Here is a 17,675-nt window from a genome sequence, read left to right as displayed (position 1 = left end):
ACGAGTGCGTTGCTAGACGAGGCCTCCACTCAACTCGGGCTACAAGACATTTGGGCTCTAAACATCCACGTGAAACACTTGGACGAAGCTGTGCGCGCACTCGCCCACTCAGCGCAAGTGAATGTTACGCCCTTACATTCAATAGAAAGTGACGCGCTAGACCTGGACGAAGAAAATGTCAGGTGAGAGAAGAAAACACATTCATTTTTCGCGGAAATCATTTATATATTCGTTTGGCTGGCACTGCGAAAGAGCCATCTCTCTAAATATTTCATTCACAGATGTGTTCACTGGGAATCGCAAAAAGAAAATGTAACAAGGGCTAGAAGTGATCAATTGTTTATTACAAACACTGAATTTTTAGACCTGCGAATTTATTCTGACAGTGAGGTTTTCGCTAAGCCCGTAGCTCAAAACCGTATGAAAACCCTTCTTTATTCCACCTCCACGAGAAAGCGGTTACGCCATAAAAAAAACAAGCCTGTGACATTGTGCTTAACAGGAGCTGAGAAAACTGCTAGAGTAATTAAAAGAGTCACACTATGCAACAAAGAAAGCGAGTGCGTTATAAATTTATTCCATAGTGATATTCCAAGCTCAGACACAGCCAGGACGCTCTTGTGTAAGTTCGTCCTTAACTCAAGCGATGGTCTGCTGACCTTAACCTGTCACCAGCACTCAGTGCTCATCACTACGACAGAATAAAAGTGAGGAATCACGTAGAATGATTGTTCAGAGTAATCACCGAGTGAGGTATGTGGTGCGATAAGGCAAATGAGTCATATGTTCTGGAAGAATTCAGCGGGAAAAGATGTGTAGCCGATACTTCTGGCTAACGACGAGTCTAACGATGAATACTTGAAATTTACGCACTGCCTAAGTATTTTTGCTATGAATTCAATTTAGAATAAATGGCATGATGGTAAACTAAAGGTATCTATAACAAAGTCACCTTTTAGGTTGTCTATTACCATGCAGCTAAGAAAATTATTAACGTAAGTCCTACTGTTCAGAAACAGCAAGACGAATGCGAAACATCCTGACAATATAAAATACCAGTAATGGAGTCAGTGTGCAAAAAAAGGAGTCTACATTCTTACGAGGGTTTGACCTCGTTATTTAACACGCTTATGCTTTTCCAAAAAACGTTACAGTATCAAAACGCTTATATGATGGACTGTTGCCAATAGCCTAAATACGTTTATCACTGAGAAACTGAAAAAAATTAAAGCCTGCCCGTAACAGAGTATATCAGCACAGATGACATCTTTATAGGAGGTTCACGTATGCTCCGAAATATGAATACAACAGAGCATGCTTTGAAATTCCCCATAGACCAAGAGCCCGCGCTGCGTAGCCTTAAAACGACCATCTGATATACATGGCGATAACATTCATGAAAACGAGCAGGCAGTCATATCAGAAAAAGTCTAGAGATCGTTATAGTCATAAGGTTCATTCATGAAACATTCATGAAAACGAGCAGGCAGTCATATCAGAAAAAGTCTAGAGATCTTTATAGTCATAAGGGTAATGCAAATGCTTAAAAAAATTGACGCGCTATGGCCGATGGTCTAGGGGCCATGTCACTCGGCTGCTGATCGACCCGAATGCCAGTCATGGCGACCACATTTTCGATGGAGGCGAAATCGCTTGAGGTCCGTGTGCTCAGATTTGAGTGCAGGTTAATGAGCCCCAGGTGGTAGAAATTTTCGGAGCCCTCCACTACGGCGTCTCTCCTAATCATATGCTGGTTTGGGGGACGTTAAAACCCATACCCATACATAACCCATACAAAATCGTCAATGACTACATACTAATATTACGATAATATAATTGGCAACAAATCTGCTTTACAGGTAGCACTTTTGTGATTACATATACTCTCTCTTATGGCAGAGCTAGCCATATTTAAACCACCTATCTCAGATGCCCTGAACTCACCCCACTTAGCGTGCCGCAATCTGAAACTTTACGACCACAAGTACCGGGAATGAAGATAAATGGGAGAGAGTGGTGCGGTACGTGTCGCCAAAGGTAGTCACTTGAAAGGACACAGTTTGCATATCGCATATATTGATAATTTTTGTAATGGGTTCTGCGTCAGTATTCGAGATACACGTATACTGATCTCTACAAAGTTTTGAAAGAGGTTGTCGATTGTGACTAAGAGATCTCGTACCATGCTTGCGTTTGAACAAATGCATCACTGCATGGGGTGCCTAACGAAAAAAAAACCCTCGAGACGAGTCTCGTCTCTATAGCTTACCCCAACAAAACGTTAATAATCGCCATAAGAGAGGTATTATCACGAGTACCATTTGATATAGTCAGAAACATTTTGTTTCTTGTGTAGCTGTGTGCCGCTATTGAATCGTCTTTTTTCCTCCTCTCAATAAAGTTTCTTTCTCGTCCTCCTTAGCAGGCCGCTTAGGGCCACCGCACCGCGTGTTTGAGGTCCCTTCTACATACCCTGGCTGTCCACGCGCGCTGGTGTGCGGGATTTAGTGACGTGTCACTTTTAGTATCGTCTGACAGTATGATAGTATCGTCTGTGACATGTAACAAGATCTAAACATAGCTAGCCGAATTCACAACCACATCATGCATAGCGCAGCAGGCCTATAAATAGCGCGTTCCAACACCGGTGAGCCTCATAATGCTTTATCCTAACACATTTATTTTACCTTCCCTGCTTTTTCAAAACACACACCTGATAAAGAATCACTTTGCATTTGAATAAAGCTGCACAGAAGAGTATTTACTCATTTAGCTCTCTCGGGTCAAGTAGAAAAAAAAACAGGTTTCTCGCATTACGAATACCACCTATGCACACGAGGCCAGAAGGGGTGATCACGCCTGACGGGTTTCGCCATTACGAAGAACCCGCAATCGTTATTCATCAAAGTCACGCGGGGATTTCGCATCGTAATCTATATACCAAATGAAATATACAGTTGAAACTGAAATTAAAAAAGTGATTACCCTGCTCAGAATATTCGGTTAGATCTGGAACGTCGTAAAATGAAGAAATCTGATATTTTTAACCTGAAGCTGCAATGTAGCGATATCCAGTAGCTATCATGGCTTCACAGCTTTGTTGTCAGCGGTAACACACACCTGTGCGTCCTAAGTCTTCGAGGGCCGCCCGAGGACGGCTCGGACAAGGGGGTGCTAAATCACGTCCGGACAATGCAGGCCACGTAGGCGGTTACATAAAACAGTGGTGGAAGTCTTCCACTGTACGTTGAGCTATCACAGGTTAACGATTTGCCATGACGCAGAGAACGAATGAAGTGACTGTGTTAAGTAGGTAAGCGAAAACGTTTTGAGGAGATAATTAGTGCTGAATAAATCACTAAAGAACAAAAGTAACTGCCATTACCGCTAGCTATGTTCCCTGTACGTAAGTGGGCAACCGACGGTGTAGTGCGTTGATCTGTGCACGGGTGTGGCGTGTAGCCTGGTAAGAGTAAATCAATGTTACTAAGGTACCTCTATGTTTAATTGTGATATAGTGCGGGCCCAGTTCCGGAGAAAGACCCGTATCTGTGAACACCAGAAAGAAATCACCTTCTCTTTGCTCGTTTATTCCTAGTGTGAGCATTATTCATACGCGTCATATTATATGTACATACTCATCATGATCAGTCTGACTTGTGTTGTGGGGCAGAGGCTCGGCAAGTAAAAGAAGTGTCTTGCAGCCAAAAACGTTGCCTTACAAGTAGTGGAGAGTTCTTTCCGGTCCCCTGGTCCTCTCCATGCAGCGCTTTTTCGTTATCTTCGACTACGAACCATTCCTGGAGCTCCGGTTGGGTCGCCGTCTGCGCAGTCAGCCTACGGTCGCAAGACGAGCACAACAACACGGCGCCATCCACCCCACCTGCACCCCTGGGAATGCCTTCATGGACTGTCACCGCCCCTCAAAAAGATGTAATCGGCGTTCCTCGATGTTCGCCAGCCTTCGCGGTGAAGACGTTGAAGACTGGTTGGACGAGTGCGACCGTGTGAGTGCGCTTAACTAATGGCATGATTCTGTCAAGCTGTCCCGCGTACCGTTCTATCTGACGGGTGTCGCTAAGACATGGTTTCTCAACCATCAGCTAGATTTCCCAGACTGGCCTACCTTTAAGCAGCAGCTCCGTCAGATATTTGCCAACCCTTCTGTACATGCATACATCGCCAAACGGAAGCTTGCTGAACGTTTCCAGCACTCCGGCGAGTCCTTTACTTCATACATTGAAGATGTTCTTGCCCTACGCTGTCGCGTCGACAGCTCGACGGCGAAGCATGACCGCGTTCGCCACTTGCTCAAGGGCATAGGCGCCATCGAATTTAACGCTCTGGCGGCAAAGAACCCGACCACGGTCGCCGATATCATCAGTACGTGTCAGCGACTCGATGCCCTTCAACTGATACGTTTACAACCTGAAACAGCAGATATCAGGCCAACGCATGACGGTGAGCTCCGTGCGCTGATACGGTCCATAATCCGCGAGGAGCTGCAGCTCCAGGCCACCTCGTCATCTGGTAAGCTCCACATGACGCCTTCTGCAGGCAGCCTCCGCAACATTGTGAGGGAGGAACTAGCGTCCATGATGTGTGAGCAAGTTGCGAGCTCGCATACCACTCCAAAACCGACGTACGCTCAGGTGGTTGCAGCGTCACCTCCTCAGCAATCACCACAGTATGGGTCAACTATGCAGCCTTCACTAAATGTCCTCGCCCCGAGAGCAACGCCTAATTCTTTTCAAGTCTGGCGTCCATCTAGACCAATTTGCTATTATTGCGGAAAACGCGGCCACATCTCACGGTTCTGTTGTCGACGTCAACAAGACGAAAGGCGTGGCTATGGTGACTTCGAGAGGTAGGAGTTTGCCCCTGCCCCACAACATCGTCACCCATACCAACTGTACCAACACAGCTCGCCCTCTCCACAACATTTCGATGCAGCCAGTACCTTCCGCTCCTCGCGCCGTCGCTCCCCGTCACCTATGCGCCGTTCCTCGTCACCACTTCGTCCGGCTACCACGGCGTCTGATCATCGCCCGGAAAACTAAACAGTGCAGCTTTAGGAGGGAAAGCTGCATTTTGCGGACTGCATTGAACTCCTCCGGAACGCCCCTCGAATGTACTTTAAGTGTGTGTTGAGGGTATATGGATTGAAGCCTTGGTGGACACAGGTGCATCGCTCTCAGTTATTAGTGTGGACTTGTGCTCCCGTTTGCGCAAAGTGAAGACACCGTATGATGGCCCTCCCCTTCGCTGTGCTAATGCGGTTTTTGTTCAGCCTTCTGATGTTTGCACAGCACAAGTTTTTATTGAGGGTATCCTTCACCATATACAGTTCGTCGTTCTGTAATCCTGTACCAATGCACTCGTTTTAGGATGGGACTTTCTCTCCTCAGCTTCAGCCGTGATATCTGGTCGTCAGAGGGTCATTCGCATGTCAGATACTGCGCTTTCGTCTGATAACTATGCCCATAGCCAGCGTTTTGTCACCGCTGATGACTGTTTTATTCCTCCTGGTAGTGAGCATATTCTGACCCTGACATCAGATAAGATCGGTACTGGTGATGTGTTCATAGCACCGTGTGGACGCTACATATCTGGTGGACTTACCATCGCTCCTAGCCTGGTGCGCTTTCGTGATCGCAGAGCATTAGTTACGGCAGTTAACCCCACTTCACTGCCTGTTGCACTGCCCCAGGGCACCAGCGTGGTTTGCTTCACAGATACCAAACCACATTCTCTGGTGCCCCTTCAGGTAGACTCGCCATCTTTCTCTACGAGTACTGACGACGATGCTACGACGGCTGCTTTAACAGCCGCAATCACGATCGCGCAAAAGCAAGAACTTTTGGGTATGCTTCAAAACCATAGCGCTTCATTTGATGTATCTTCCAAGCTTCTGAGTCACACTTCTGTCACCGCGCATCGAATTAAAACGGAAGGCAATACAATCGTACGCCGCCACCCATATCGAGTGTCATCCGCAGAGCGGAAAATCATCGAGGACAACGTTGCTGATATGCTCAAACGAGATGTTATCTGCCCTTCGTCCAGCTCGTGGTCATCACCTGTAGTGCTAGTCCGAAAGAAGGACGGTTCGGTGCGATTCTGCGTCGATTATCGAGCACGTTATAGGATCACGCGTAAAGACGTCTACCCGATGCCACGAGTCGACGACGTACTTGACTCTCTGCAAGGCGCTGAATTTTTCTCCAGCCTCGATTTACGGTCTGGTTATTGGCAAATATCTATGCACGAAGCGGACAAAGAAAAAACTGCCTTTGCAACACCAGGCGGGCTGTACGAATTCATTATCATTCCATTCGGTTTATGTAACGCTCCTGCAACGTTTGAACGCATGATGGACACAATTCTACGCGGCCTAAAATGGAAAACATGTCTCTGTTATCTAGATGACATCGTCGTTTTCTCAACTTTTCGTCAGCATCTTGATCGTTTGGACGAAGTTTTGACGTCTATTTCTAGTGCTGGACTTCAGCTCAACACAAAAAATGCCATTTCGCCAACTTGAACATCAAGGTGTTGGGCCACCTTGTCAGCAAAGATGGCATTCGTCCGGATCCTGACAAGCTTGCTGCCGTGATACGTTTCCCTCGGCCAGAAAATCAGAAACACCTACGAAGTTTCCTGGGCCTGGCATCTTACTTCCACCGCTTTATTAGTCATTTTGCTGCAATTGCGTCGCCACTGCACAAGCTGCTCACATCCGTATCAACTTTCGCTTGGAACGACGACTGCGAGAGTGCCTTTCAAAACCTCAAGAATGCTTTAACGTCCGACCCTGTTCTGTGCCATTTCGACGAGAACGCACCTACATGTCTGCACACCGACGCAAGCGGCCATGGCATTGGTGCAGTTCTTCTACAGCGGGATGCCACTTCACGGGAAAGAGTTATAGCATACGCTAGTCGTGCACTTACGGCTGCTGAACAGAACGACTCCATAACTGAGCAGGAGTGCCTTGCTGTCGTTTGGGCTATACAAAAATTTCAACCGTATCTTCACGGACGCCACTTCACGGTTATTACAGACCACCACGCCTTGTGCTGGCTCTCGACACTGAGAAACTTGTCTGGTCGCCTCGGTCGTTGGGTGCTTCGCCTACAAGAGTACGATTTTGACGTCATCTATAAGTCTGGCAAAAGACACCAAGATGCAGATGCTCTCTCTCGCTGCCCCCTTCCGTTTTCATCAACAAGTACGTCAGCTTATTGCTCGTCTTGTGGGCAAGGCACTGCGTCACCCCTCACATTATCACACCTTGCGGTTATCGGCATGCCGGCTTCAAATCGCTACACCGAGTTCGCCACACGCCAGCGTGATGATCCATACTGCAATCGCATTATCCAACGCCTAAATGGCGTATCACCTACTCCTAATGCTAGACTGCGCCGACAACTACGGCAATTTAAGCTCGATAACAATGTGCTCCATCGTTATGTTTACACTACTGATGGACACCGCTGGGTTCCAGTACTTCCGCGTTCTCTACGTCATCAAGTCCTCGAAGCCTTTCACGACGACCCATGTGCAGGCCACTTGGGATTTCACAAAACACAAAGCCGCATCAGAAACCGTTTCTTCTGGCCAGGCATCTCTACCTTTGTGGCCAAGCACGTTGCATCTTGCCATCTGTGTCAACGGCGGAAGCGACCAACTTCGTCTCCTGCTGGCCTTCTGCAACCTATCCCGTGTCCCGAGACTCCATTTGCCATCGTTGGTATAGACCTACTCGGACCTCTCCCCATCGCGCCAGCAGGTAATCGTTGGATTGTGACTGCTGTCGACCACCTGACACGGTACGAAGAGACTGCTGCACTACGCACAAGTTCTGCTTCAGACGTCGCAAACTTCTTTCTCAACGCCATTGTATTGCGTCACGGTGCACCTCGCGTCCTCCTGAGTGATCGCGGCAAGACGTTCCTGTCCACCATAATGAAGCCCTGCTCACAACCTGTGGCACAGTACATAAGATGACGTCAGCCTACCATCCCCAATCTAATGGGCTGACAGAGAGATTTCATCGGACATGCTGTCGATGTACATCGCACCAAACTACAACAACTGGGATACGATTTTGCTTTTTGTGACGTTTGCCCATAACACCGCTGTTCAAAGAACTACTGGCTACTCACCTTTCTACCTCATTTACGGCCGTTCACCCACATTCACCATTGACGTGTCTTTCCTAAATGTGCCAGCCGACGCCTCGGCAACCGTATCAGAGCAGTTCATCACAAGACTCGAAGAATGCCGGCAACGGGCTCGCCTTAATACAGAAGCCAACCAGCAAGATCGCAAGCAACGCTAGGACAGCTCTCATCGCGACGTCTCCTTCAGTCCGGGGGATGAAGTGTTGCTTTGGACGCCAATTCGTACTCCAGGATTGTGTGACAAGTTTCAGTCACGCTTCATTGGACCATATACAATCAATGAACAAATGTCCCCAGTGAACTATCGTGTCACTCCCACCGACCATTCTTCGGATCGTCGCCGTCGTGGTCCGGAGATCGTTCACGTATCGCGTCTGGTCGGAAGCCATTCCTTCGACGTTCCGTTTTCATTTAAGACGCGTCCGGGCTGGCCGCTTACGCGTGGGGAGAAAATAAGTGTGAGCATTATTCATACGCGTCATCTTATATGTACATACTCATCATCATTGGTCTGACCTGTGTTGTGGGGTAGAGGCTCGGCAAGTAAAAAAGTGTCTTGCAGCCAAAAACACTAGTAACATTGAGTTATTTCAGGTGTGGGGGCAAAACTATTGCTCTAATTCTAGTTTATGGCAACACTGCACTCTACTATTGTTTGCTCTCAAATGTGAATGTCTCAAATAGATAATGTCGTGACATTTGGTTTCGCTTGACCCAGTTTGGACCACATGTCAAACTAATGATTCATATGTGGGGTTTAACTTTCGAAAACCACCATATGATTTAGAGAGACGCCGTAGTGAAGGGCTCCGGAAATTTCGACCACATGGGGTTCTTTAACACGTACCCAAATCTGAGCACATGGGCCTTAACATTTCGCCGCTATCGGAAATGCAGCCGCCATAGCCAGTATTCGATGCCGTGGCCTGCGAGTCAGCAGCCGAGTAACTTAGCCACTAGATCACCACGGCGGGGTAACACATGGCAAACTAATAATGTGCCCTGCACGAGACGGGTCTTGTAGAACTTTATAATTTCGGCCACGCTGAGTGCAAGTAAACGGTGCTGGATATTGGTCATTTGTTGTGCGGAAGACGCTGTTCATGCACCGCTACGTTGTGACTTAGACATTTTGTACCATGCTTGCCTTAGAACACGTGCATTAAAGTTTCAGATACCTGCGAAAAGATAAATCATATGGGTGACATTAAGTGCACAAGGCTATGTCAAATTTATATGATTGTTGACAAAACTCCCCTGCTATGCTTACAACTGCTCACGCCAAATCATTTAGCAGGAACAGATTCATTTGGGTAAGCTGATGATTCGGGATGTGTTAAATTCTGCTGGACAATAATTAAGAAATTGATCTGGAGGAAAGAGAAAGCGAGTGTACTTTCCTGCCTCAAATTTTCTTTTCATTGACGTCGTGCTGCAGCTACCGTATTAAGAAACCGGCTTTGCTCTTACCTCATAACAATGTTACTTGCACAGACTATATCTGGTACGTTATATACTGAGGAGTACGTAACGTATACTTCCAGGTGGATGCCCGTGCTCAATGTATACGCCCCCTCGTCCTCGTCCCAGCATCAACTTCGGGCAACTAACGTTGATGCGATCCTCGGTATTCTCAAAGCACTGGCAAAAAGCAAGTTCGAGGCCGCGCGAGTGTACTTGCTTCTCGTTCAGTTCGCCCCCTTCATGAGGTTCGCCTCGGAGACCAAACGAGAACCGCTACTTGAAACCAAGGATGTGCAAAGAAGGTACGGCAATTGTCGTCCTATGCAGGCAACCCCCTCGTTGGACTCTCGTTGACTTTTAAACACTAAAGTCATGCCACTAGATTACACCTGTCGAAACTACGGAAAGGCAGGTCGTAGCAATGCATGATGTTCATCTCTGCATTAAGGATGAAAGTTCAGTGGGGGCTTTAGGCACACGTCACTCAAGAAGGCAAACTCATCTCTGCACTCACGTTAGTCAAGAATAGCCACACTGGGCAGTACAGATGTTTGAATCTACACTCCGAACTCCTCATGCCAACTCGCTTCCGCGTTTTAAGTACATTTTTATCGTTTGCTCGTGATGCACGTCATTGCTTCGCATCTCAATTCCACAGTTGCGGCGCATTCACAATTGAGAAGCAAAAACGAAAGTGCCACAGTAGCCGGAAAGCCACGTTCACGCACGTCGAAAACGTTCACGTTCTTTCTGCATCTCGTATATGCCACCACCGCCTTCACCACCTTGAGAATTCATTACATTTTTCCTTTTCGCTGAACAATAAGTTTTATACCGCATTTCAGGTATGTATTCAAAGCACTGCAAAGGAACAGTCTGCACTTTTTTAAACGTCGTTTTTAAAAGTCGTGTCGTTTCTGCATAGGCAGAAACGACACGAGCGGGCAGCGGCTGTGGTTTCAGCCGGCTGTAGAAAAGCGAGACACGTGAGGGCATGTCGACTCGCTGCAGCTGCACTTTTTTCAGTTTTCGGTGTCTGCGGCGATCGTAATTAAAACCGGACTCTCGACGATGGCGTCCTTGTCCAGGCCATGTGCTTTGTCGTACTGCACGAGCAATCAGCATTTATGGTGGTGCGAGCCACCACGGACGCCTTTGCCGCCATGTTGGATTCGGAGTTGGTCGTTGACATCCCGTAGTTTGGGTTAGTGGCACCAGCGCAGTAAAAGATCCGTCGCCGCATGGCGCAAATATCAATCTACGACCGGTTTGTTTGGCGCCGGCCTCGGGGCGTAGTTTTCCGGCCTCTTAGGTGACCAAGTGAAAGAATTTCAGCCAAGTTTTGCCGATTTCGCTCCCTTCGAGGACAATTGGGAACGCGCTTTTCGACATCGGGCTCTTACGGAATCCGGAAAGATCACCGCCGACCTCCTCAGCCACGCAACCGACGTCCACACCAGTTCACCTAATGTAGGTGTAATAAAACATTTAACTAGGTAGCTTGTATCGCATGTATTCCGGCGGCGAAACATTGGCGTTGTCTGTGAGCGACAATTTCACATAGTGTACGATTGCCTGCGTGGCGAGGTTTTCTTACATACTATGTATATGTTAGTGCTCAAAACTGTTTCGCAATTTATTTACCTATTTTTTAAGTGCAAAGTGCTTGCAGCACCTAAAGCATTGTTGCAGGGGGGCACACACTGGGTAACATATACTTGCATAAAAATTATGTACATGTAGATGGAACCAAAAAAAAGAATAAAAGAAAAAAAATATTGCTACGACTGCAAGCAATGTTTCAGTGCAGCAGTAAACAATCTCCAGAGAAAGTTGATTGCACCGGAAAATTGTGCGATGAAAAAAAAAAGAATGAGCATTTGTTGGCGTGTGTTCTGCAAAAACTTTTTTTTTCCAATTCCGAGGTTGGTCACTTCTGTGAGCTAAGATATGGGGAGGTAAAGATAAGATTCAATATTTATTTTCACCACATTCTAAAACGACTTTGAAAATGATTTCTATTCTGACATTTTTTGCAGGTACTTCGTAGTACCCACCATAATCTCTAAAGTGCAGTAGCACTAAACGAGAGGTCATAGTTACAACTGACAAGGCTGGCAGGATTTTTTTTTTGTACCAGGCTGAGCATAATAGATAGGGAATTGTGAAACCCAAGCCACACGGGCTTGTTTGAATATAGGTCTGACGTTCGAAAGTTAAACTATATATACTTATTTTATTTTGAGAGAAGCTAAGCTGTTGTTACGTTTAACAAAGTTTAACATTCTGTAAGATAACTACATCATCATTACCGGGCTTAAAAAAGTAAGAGTTGATGAAAAATAAACACCAAGGCCTTTATATTTTATCATCGGTTGCTCGCGCTAGCTGACAATGTCATTGGTGTAATTCAACAGGTGTGGATAATGTCACCAAGTGAATAAGATATGTTGACGCTACTTAACACACGAGCGCACCTGTAGTGTGAGGATTATCAATATAGCATGTAAAAGGGCGTAGCTGAAGCGTAGAATTGGACCATGCGTACAAACATGCGAACTGTGAAAAGGGGTTGTTCTAAAGGCCCACTGATTAGAATGGACTAATTAGAATTAGAATAGATTAGAATGAATTAGAATGAATTAGAATGAATTAGAATGGATTAGAATGGAATTATTCATAATCAGCAGTAATATAACGAAAGCGTGCAGTTGTTCTTATGGGGTCATAGGGGCTACTTCGCCAATTAGCACACGCAATTCGGCGTAGTCAGCACTGCGCAAGTGCACTTGCAGCATACATTTTATAAGAGCTTCAACGACCCAATGCTAAGTGCGCGAACATTCCTTTCCCTGTGGAGCGAAGGGTGCACAGAAAAAAATAAATCAAACGGCGACGGCGGAGTGTTGGCCTAATAAGCTCCACTCCCCCCAAAAATGGAGTGAGTCTATCTGCCGTCCGAAAGCGCTCTTCCACGCAACGCAAAGCCCACAGCAAAAGCCGCTGGAAATAGGCCGGAAAAACTACTCCTTCAGAAGCAGAACAAGCGGGTCAGAATGGCGCATGATAATATATGATAGCACAGACAAAGGACTGGGTCATTAGAAGGCACATTCAAGACAACATATATAGCGCTAACCTGGCTAACTGCGCTATCATACATTAGGGAGGTTTAGAATAAAGTTCGCAGGCGTTGCGGGCGTTGCTTTATTTGCGGGCAGCATATGAGATTTAGAATAGCGTTTGCTCCCCCTTAGGAAAGTTCTAGGGACTTTCACCCTGACCGCAAACCCCAACGCACAGAAGCTACAGAAAGCACTTCGCAGGCCTAGCGGGCCGCGATCGCCGCATGCTAATTCGGGATTCCTGCGGACGGGCCGCAAACGTGAACGGTGGCTCACGTTACGACGCATGCGAAGTAGCAGTGAGCGCACCGCAAGAGCTTGCGGTGCGCTATTCTAAACCTCCACACTACACAGTTTGAGAATTGGGGGCCCAAGACACTGGGTCCCCCAAGCTTCGTTGCATAGGTTGCTCTTGCGTTCGCAGGATCAGAAGAGTTTGAGAACTGGGTTAAACGCAGGCTGCATTGGGTCAAACACACGGGGCGCCACCGGTGGCCAAATTCGAAATTATGCGAGACACGGGAAATATGGCACCATGTATCCAACTAGAGGAGGTGTTGATGTATCGCACTGCGTCCGCTTCATCTCGCTGGCGATCCAAGACGCCTTGGTGCCCCACCCTTCAGCACTGTGGAGGCTACAGGACCCTAGACCGATAGAAAGGGCGATTAGCTTCTCCACATGTATTCATTCGCTCGATGTCGTCTTCTCACCGTCTTCACGGCATTTGTCCCCCGAATTGTCTAATACACACACATTGCAGATAAGGCTGGTTTAATAACCTAAAAAAATTGCAGCATATCCACGGAGTGAATGATGGAGAGTGGGGCGAAGCATCCATCCATTCATTCGTTCTTGCTTCAGTCCGTCCATGCGTGCACCAGTGTGGCCTCCCGTACGTCCATCCACCCGTCCGTGCGTGCGTCTGTTCGTGCGTCCGCACGTCCATCTGTGCGTCCGTCCCTGCGTTCATCCATGCATCCGCTCCTCCAGCCGTTCATACGTTCATCCGTTTGTGCAGCCATCCATGCGTCCGTCCATGTATCTGTGTGTGTGTCCTTCGTCCACCTATTCAACGCTCCAAGTACCACCATCTCGCATCTTTTCATCATATATTCCTCATATAGAAGCACCGCCATTCAGCGGACATTCCAAGGACTGAACAAGAGGAGGCACACGCACACTTTCGTACGGCTTGCGCTTCGGGTCTACCTTCCACCTTTAACCACCACGACTTCATGGTATATACTAGTTCACTGTATTTATGGCACTGCGGCCCAACGCTCGCTATACCTTTCTAAAACCAAGGAGGTCACGCCCAGCGAGTATAAAGTAGCAACCCTTTCTTGTCAGATAGTGCTTAATGTACACGCCAATGGCTCTTAAGGGGGAATGAGAGACAGGAGAATTCGGCTTTTAGTCAAAGCGCACGCTGAGAATTTTTTTATTGTTCAACAACGCACAAAAGAAATCTCCCACCGGCACCACCTTCGAGGTCAAAATGTAAGACTGGTTACACACTACTACTACGACTACGAGGGACGAACGGGTGCCGCTATAAGGAGCTTCGCCCCTAAAACACCGTAAAACCGAAACAAACAGTCACGTCAGGAACTTGAAGCATACCATGAATTTGTTGCTCTGCACGCTTAAGATCGGTTGGCGCTCATGCCGGCGGATACCTTTACTCGTGTCCGTTTTTTTCCGACGCTTATCGTGGTTCTCGTATAACTGCTTCTCAATTGACGCGTTCTTTCGCGTCTCCCGCTGGATTTCTTCTTTTCTCTCTTGTTTTGTTTCCACCGAAAGAGGATCTGACGCGCACGAAACACTGTGCCATGTTGCATGACTAATGTTTGAAGATGCAGCGTTCTTGGCCTGGCGACACAGACCAAGCCCTGCCTCGGCTCGTTAGTCTTAGCACGCGTGGCTAAGGAAGCAGCATATCTCGCTAATAACGACAACACGTACCTGATGTTTTATTCTCATAGTAAGATGAAACAAATCGATGGTGGATTTCACCATTCATTTGTTTCTGTCAGCGCAGTGGGCGTGTTGCAGGAGCAAGTACGATCGAAGCGGGCGGTCGCTTCTGCATGGATGATGCCATGTTGACTTGCAAACGCTGTTACCGGGAATAAGAGACAAAAGTAATTTCATGCGTGCGAACTAAATGTGAATGATAAACGTATCAAATAATGATGTGGAGTAACACACACCAAACAAATGCCAATTTTAGTCAACCCGGTCAATCTTAAGGCCCCTATTATATCTGGGATTATGTTTTTCTGCGCACCTGTGTGGCTTTTTACACCCCGTAGCTTTGGTAGTGCTGAACCAAAGGGTTAAGGGCCTTGGGTCACACGAACGCAAGAGCCCAAGATTGGCTTGGTTTCTGCGCATGCGCTCTGGCGCGTTGCAAGTGTCTTGGGTCCCCAAGCTCCTTGGGGCCCCAATTTGCACACTCTCTACTATCATGCTACCATACCAATTGGTATGGTATAGCATTACAGTCAAGAGTGTGAGGTATAGGCCGGAAAAACTACTCCCCAAAGAAGAATAACAAGCGGGTACAGAATGGCGCATGATAATATATGACAGTACAGACAAAGGACATGAACATTAGAAGGCACATTCAAGACAACATATATAGCGCTAACTTTGCTAACTGCGCTGTCATACATTAGGGAGGTTTAGAATAACGTTCGCAGGCGTTGCGGGCGTTGCTTTAGTTGTGGGCACCATATGAGCTTTGGAATAGCGTTTGCTCTCCGTAGAGAAAAGTCTAGGGACTTTCGCCCTGACCGCAAACTCAAATGCACGGAAGCTGCAGAAAGCATTTCGCAGGCCTCGCGGGCCGCAATCGTCGCACGCTATTTCGAAATTTCTGTGGGCGGGCCGCAAACGCGAATAGTGGCTCCGGTTAGGACGCATGCGCAGTGGCAGTGATTGTACCACAAGGGCTTGCGGTGTGCTATTCTAAACCACCACATTATCACGCTACCATACCAACAAGCCTAAATCGCCACCTTCATTGACTTCAGAACAGCACGTTCAGATTGCCTGAGCGCGTGAAACACCCGCCGGGGTGCGTAGCGCAGGCACGAGAAAATCAGCGGTTCGTTCAACTCACGTGTTGAAGTCCTGTTGGCCTCAATGCGGGAGCAAGTTCGGCCGACTAATTCTCCGCGGCGATTGCTTCATGCGTGGCCAGAGCAGCGGTACGCAATCCATGGGTCGGAGATTGTGTATCGGTATAAGCACAAGCACAGCACGTATGGTCGCAGCTGGTACAGCCATCAGCACATCCGCATACGGTTGTTGTTGGAAGCCGGCGCGCACGTAAAATGGGGTGAGGTGGCTGCCGAGTGTGCGGCGGCGCCGGTGCACCCGTAGAAGGGAGTGAGGTGGGTGCCAAAGGCGACAGTATCCTGAAGCGAGCAGCCCTTCTGCACAACCGCGCCACCTCGCTTGTCGGTATTGTTGACAGCAGTGCTAGCGTGTTCAAGCGCTTAGCGACATGTCACCAAGTCATCTGAAAAAAATGATATACTCGGATGCATATGCTGGTCCGACCCTCACTTCAGATCGAGAAGATTCCCTACCCCCCTCGCCCTCAGAAAAAAGAAACTGTGGCTTACGCCTCTGACTCTACAAAATCAAAAGCAGTGACAATGCTTCTTCCGTAGTGGCACGTTTGCGCAGCCGTTGGCGTGAGCCGCTAGATCATGCACTCTCCGCCAACCACATCGCAGCCGCTAAGTAGAGCCAAATGTAGCAGCTGAGCCGACGTAAATATGGTGTGAGCTGTGGCGCTAACACATAAATGCGGGATACGCACGTGCCCATCTTTGTAGGTTAGTCTGAAGAATAAAGCTGAGAGGAGGAATTGGCAGCGAGCACATACGACCGTTTTCACTTCGTGCACAATTGCTTTCGCACACGTTCGCGAAAAGAACCTCCACAGCGATAGTGACTATATATACACTGTCAGTGAGTTTTGTCGTCACGTTAGTGTTCAGTTTAAAGTCGAATTAATAGCGTCCTTCATCGGATCACGTGTTCTATGCTCAAGTAAAAGAGCGTGAATGTGGCGGATGAATGCGGATGAAGCAGAGATCAAAGTAGCCAGCCGTAATCCGTCGCACACAGCGCGAGACCTAGTGCGAATGGCTCCCCAACCAAAGAGGAAGTACCCCGCCCGTCTTTTGTCAGGAGAAAGAGCTTGATGGGGTACCGGTATAGAGCGGGATGAGAGGGGTGGCGTCGCTTAAAAAGTGACTGCGAACTTTGATCAAAAGGGCTTGGTTGTGAGCTCTGTTTCGACTGACAACAGATACTGCTCTTACGCCTCTGCGGATACTGTGCTTTGACCAATTACATATATAGTGTTATGACGACAGACAGCGTGCAAATCACTCACTCTCTGGGGTGGCCGTATTTTAGTACAGCGGCAATTTTTACGGCTACACTAAATCGGATTCACAAGAATCTGCTGCTTGCATTATTTCGTACAGCATTACAACTTTTTCTCAGCTGGTTCATTGCTTTACCTTTACGACGAGACACATTTTTTTCGTAAGGCACCTGTTGTATCGAGGTCACCGCCTCTCCGAGAGCACCACCAACCCTGACATCAAAGCTACTGTGGACACTGTACCTAAGCTCTTCGTTTTAGTTAGGTGATGGTCACAGTTCTTAGTTCCGCTCAGGAAAAACGGTTTTCATCTGCTTTCTCCTCATAGTTGCTTGTAGAATTTTTCAGTTGCTTATCGCTTTCTGTGAGGTTAGTTGCATTTTGACTTAATAGAAATACAGAGCTCGTTTCGTAGAAGGTATGGCGTTGGCGTCGTTGGTTGTCAGCGAAAATCATCATATTGTGCGTGACCGAAAAGTGGAG

The 17,675-nt window shown here is 47.6% G+C and overlaps 1 protein-coding gene across 1 annotated transcript in view; it reads right to left on the bottom strand.

Moving 5' to 3' along the window:
- LOC142785115 (gamma-secretase subunit Aph-1-like) overlaps nucleotides 1-16,233 on the bottom strand; it is a 110,531-nt gene extending 94,298 nt beyond the window's left edge. Inside the window, exon 1 of the mRNA XM_075883547.1 lies at nucleotides 15,909-16,233. The gene's annotated coding sequence lies outside the window, so the exon portion shown is untranslated. The remainder of the gene's footprint in view (nucleotides 1-15,908) is intronic.
- Nucleotides 16,234-17,675: the final 1,442 nt, after the last annotated feature.

This window comes from Rhipicephalus microplus, unplaced genomic scaffold, assembly GCF_043290135.1.
Source record: "Rhipicephalus microplus isolate Deutch F79 unplaced genomic scaffold, USDA_Rmic scaffold_18, whole genome shotgun sequence".
In the NCBI taxonomy this organism is placed as follows: Eukaryota; Metazoa; Arthropoda; class Arachnida; order Ixodida; family Ixodidae; genus Rhipicephalus; species Rhipicephalus microplus.
Note: the sequence above shows the minus strand (reverse complement) of the source record. Positions and strands in the feature narration are given on the sequence as shown.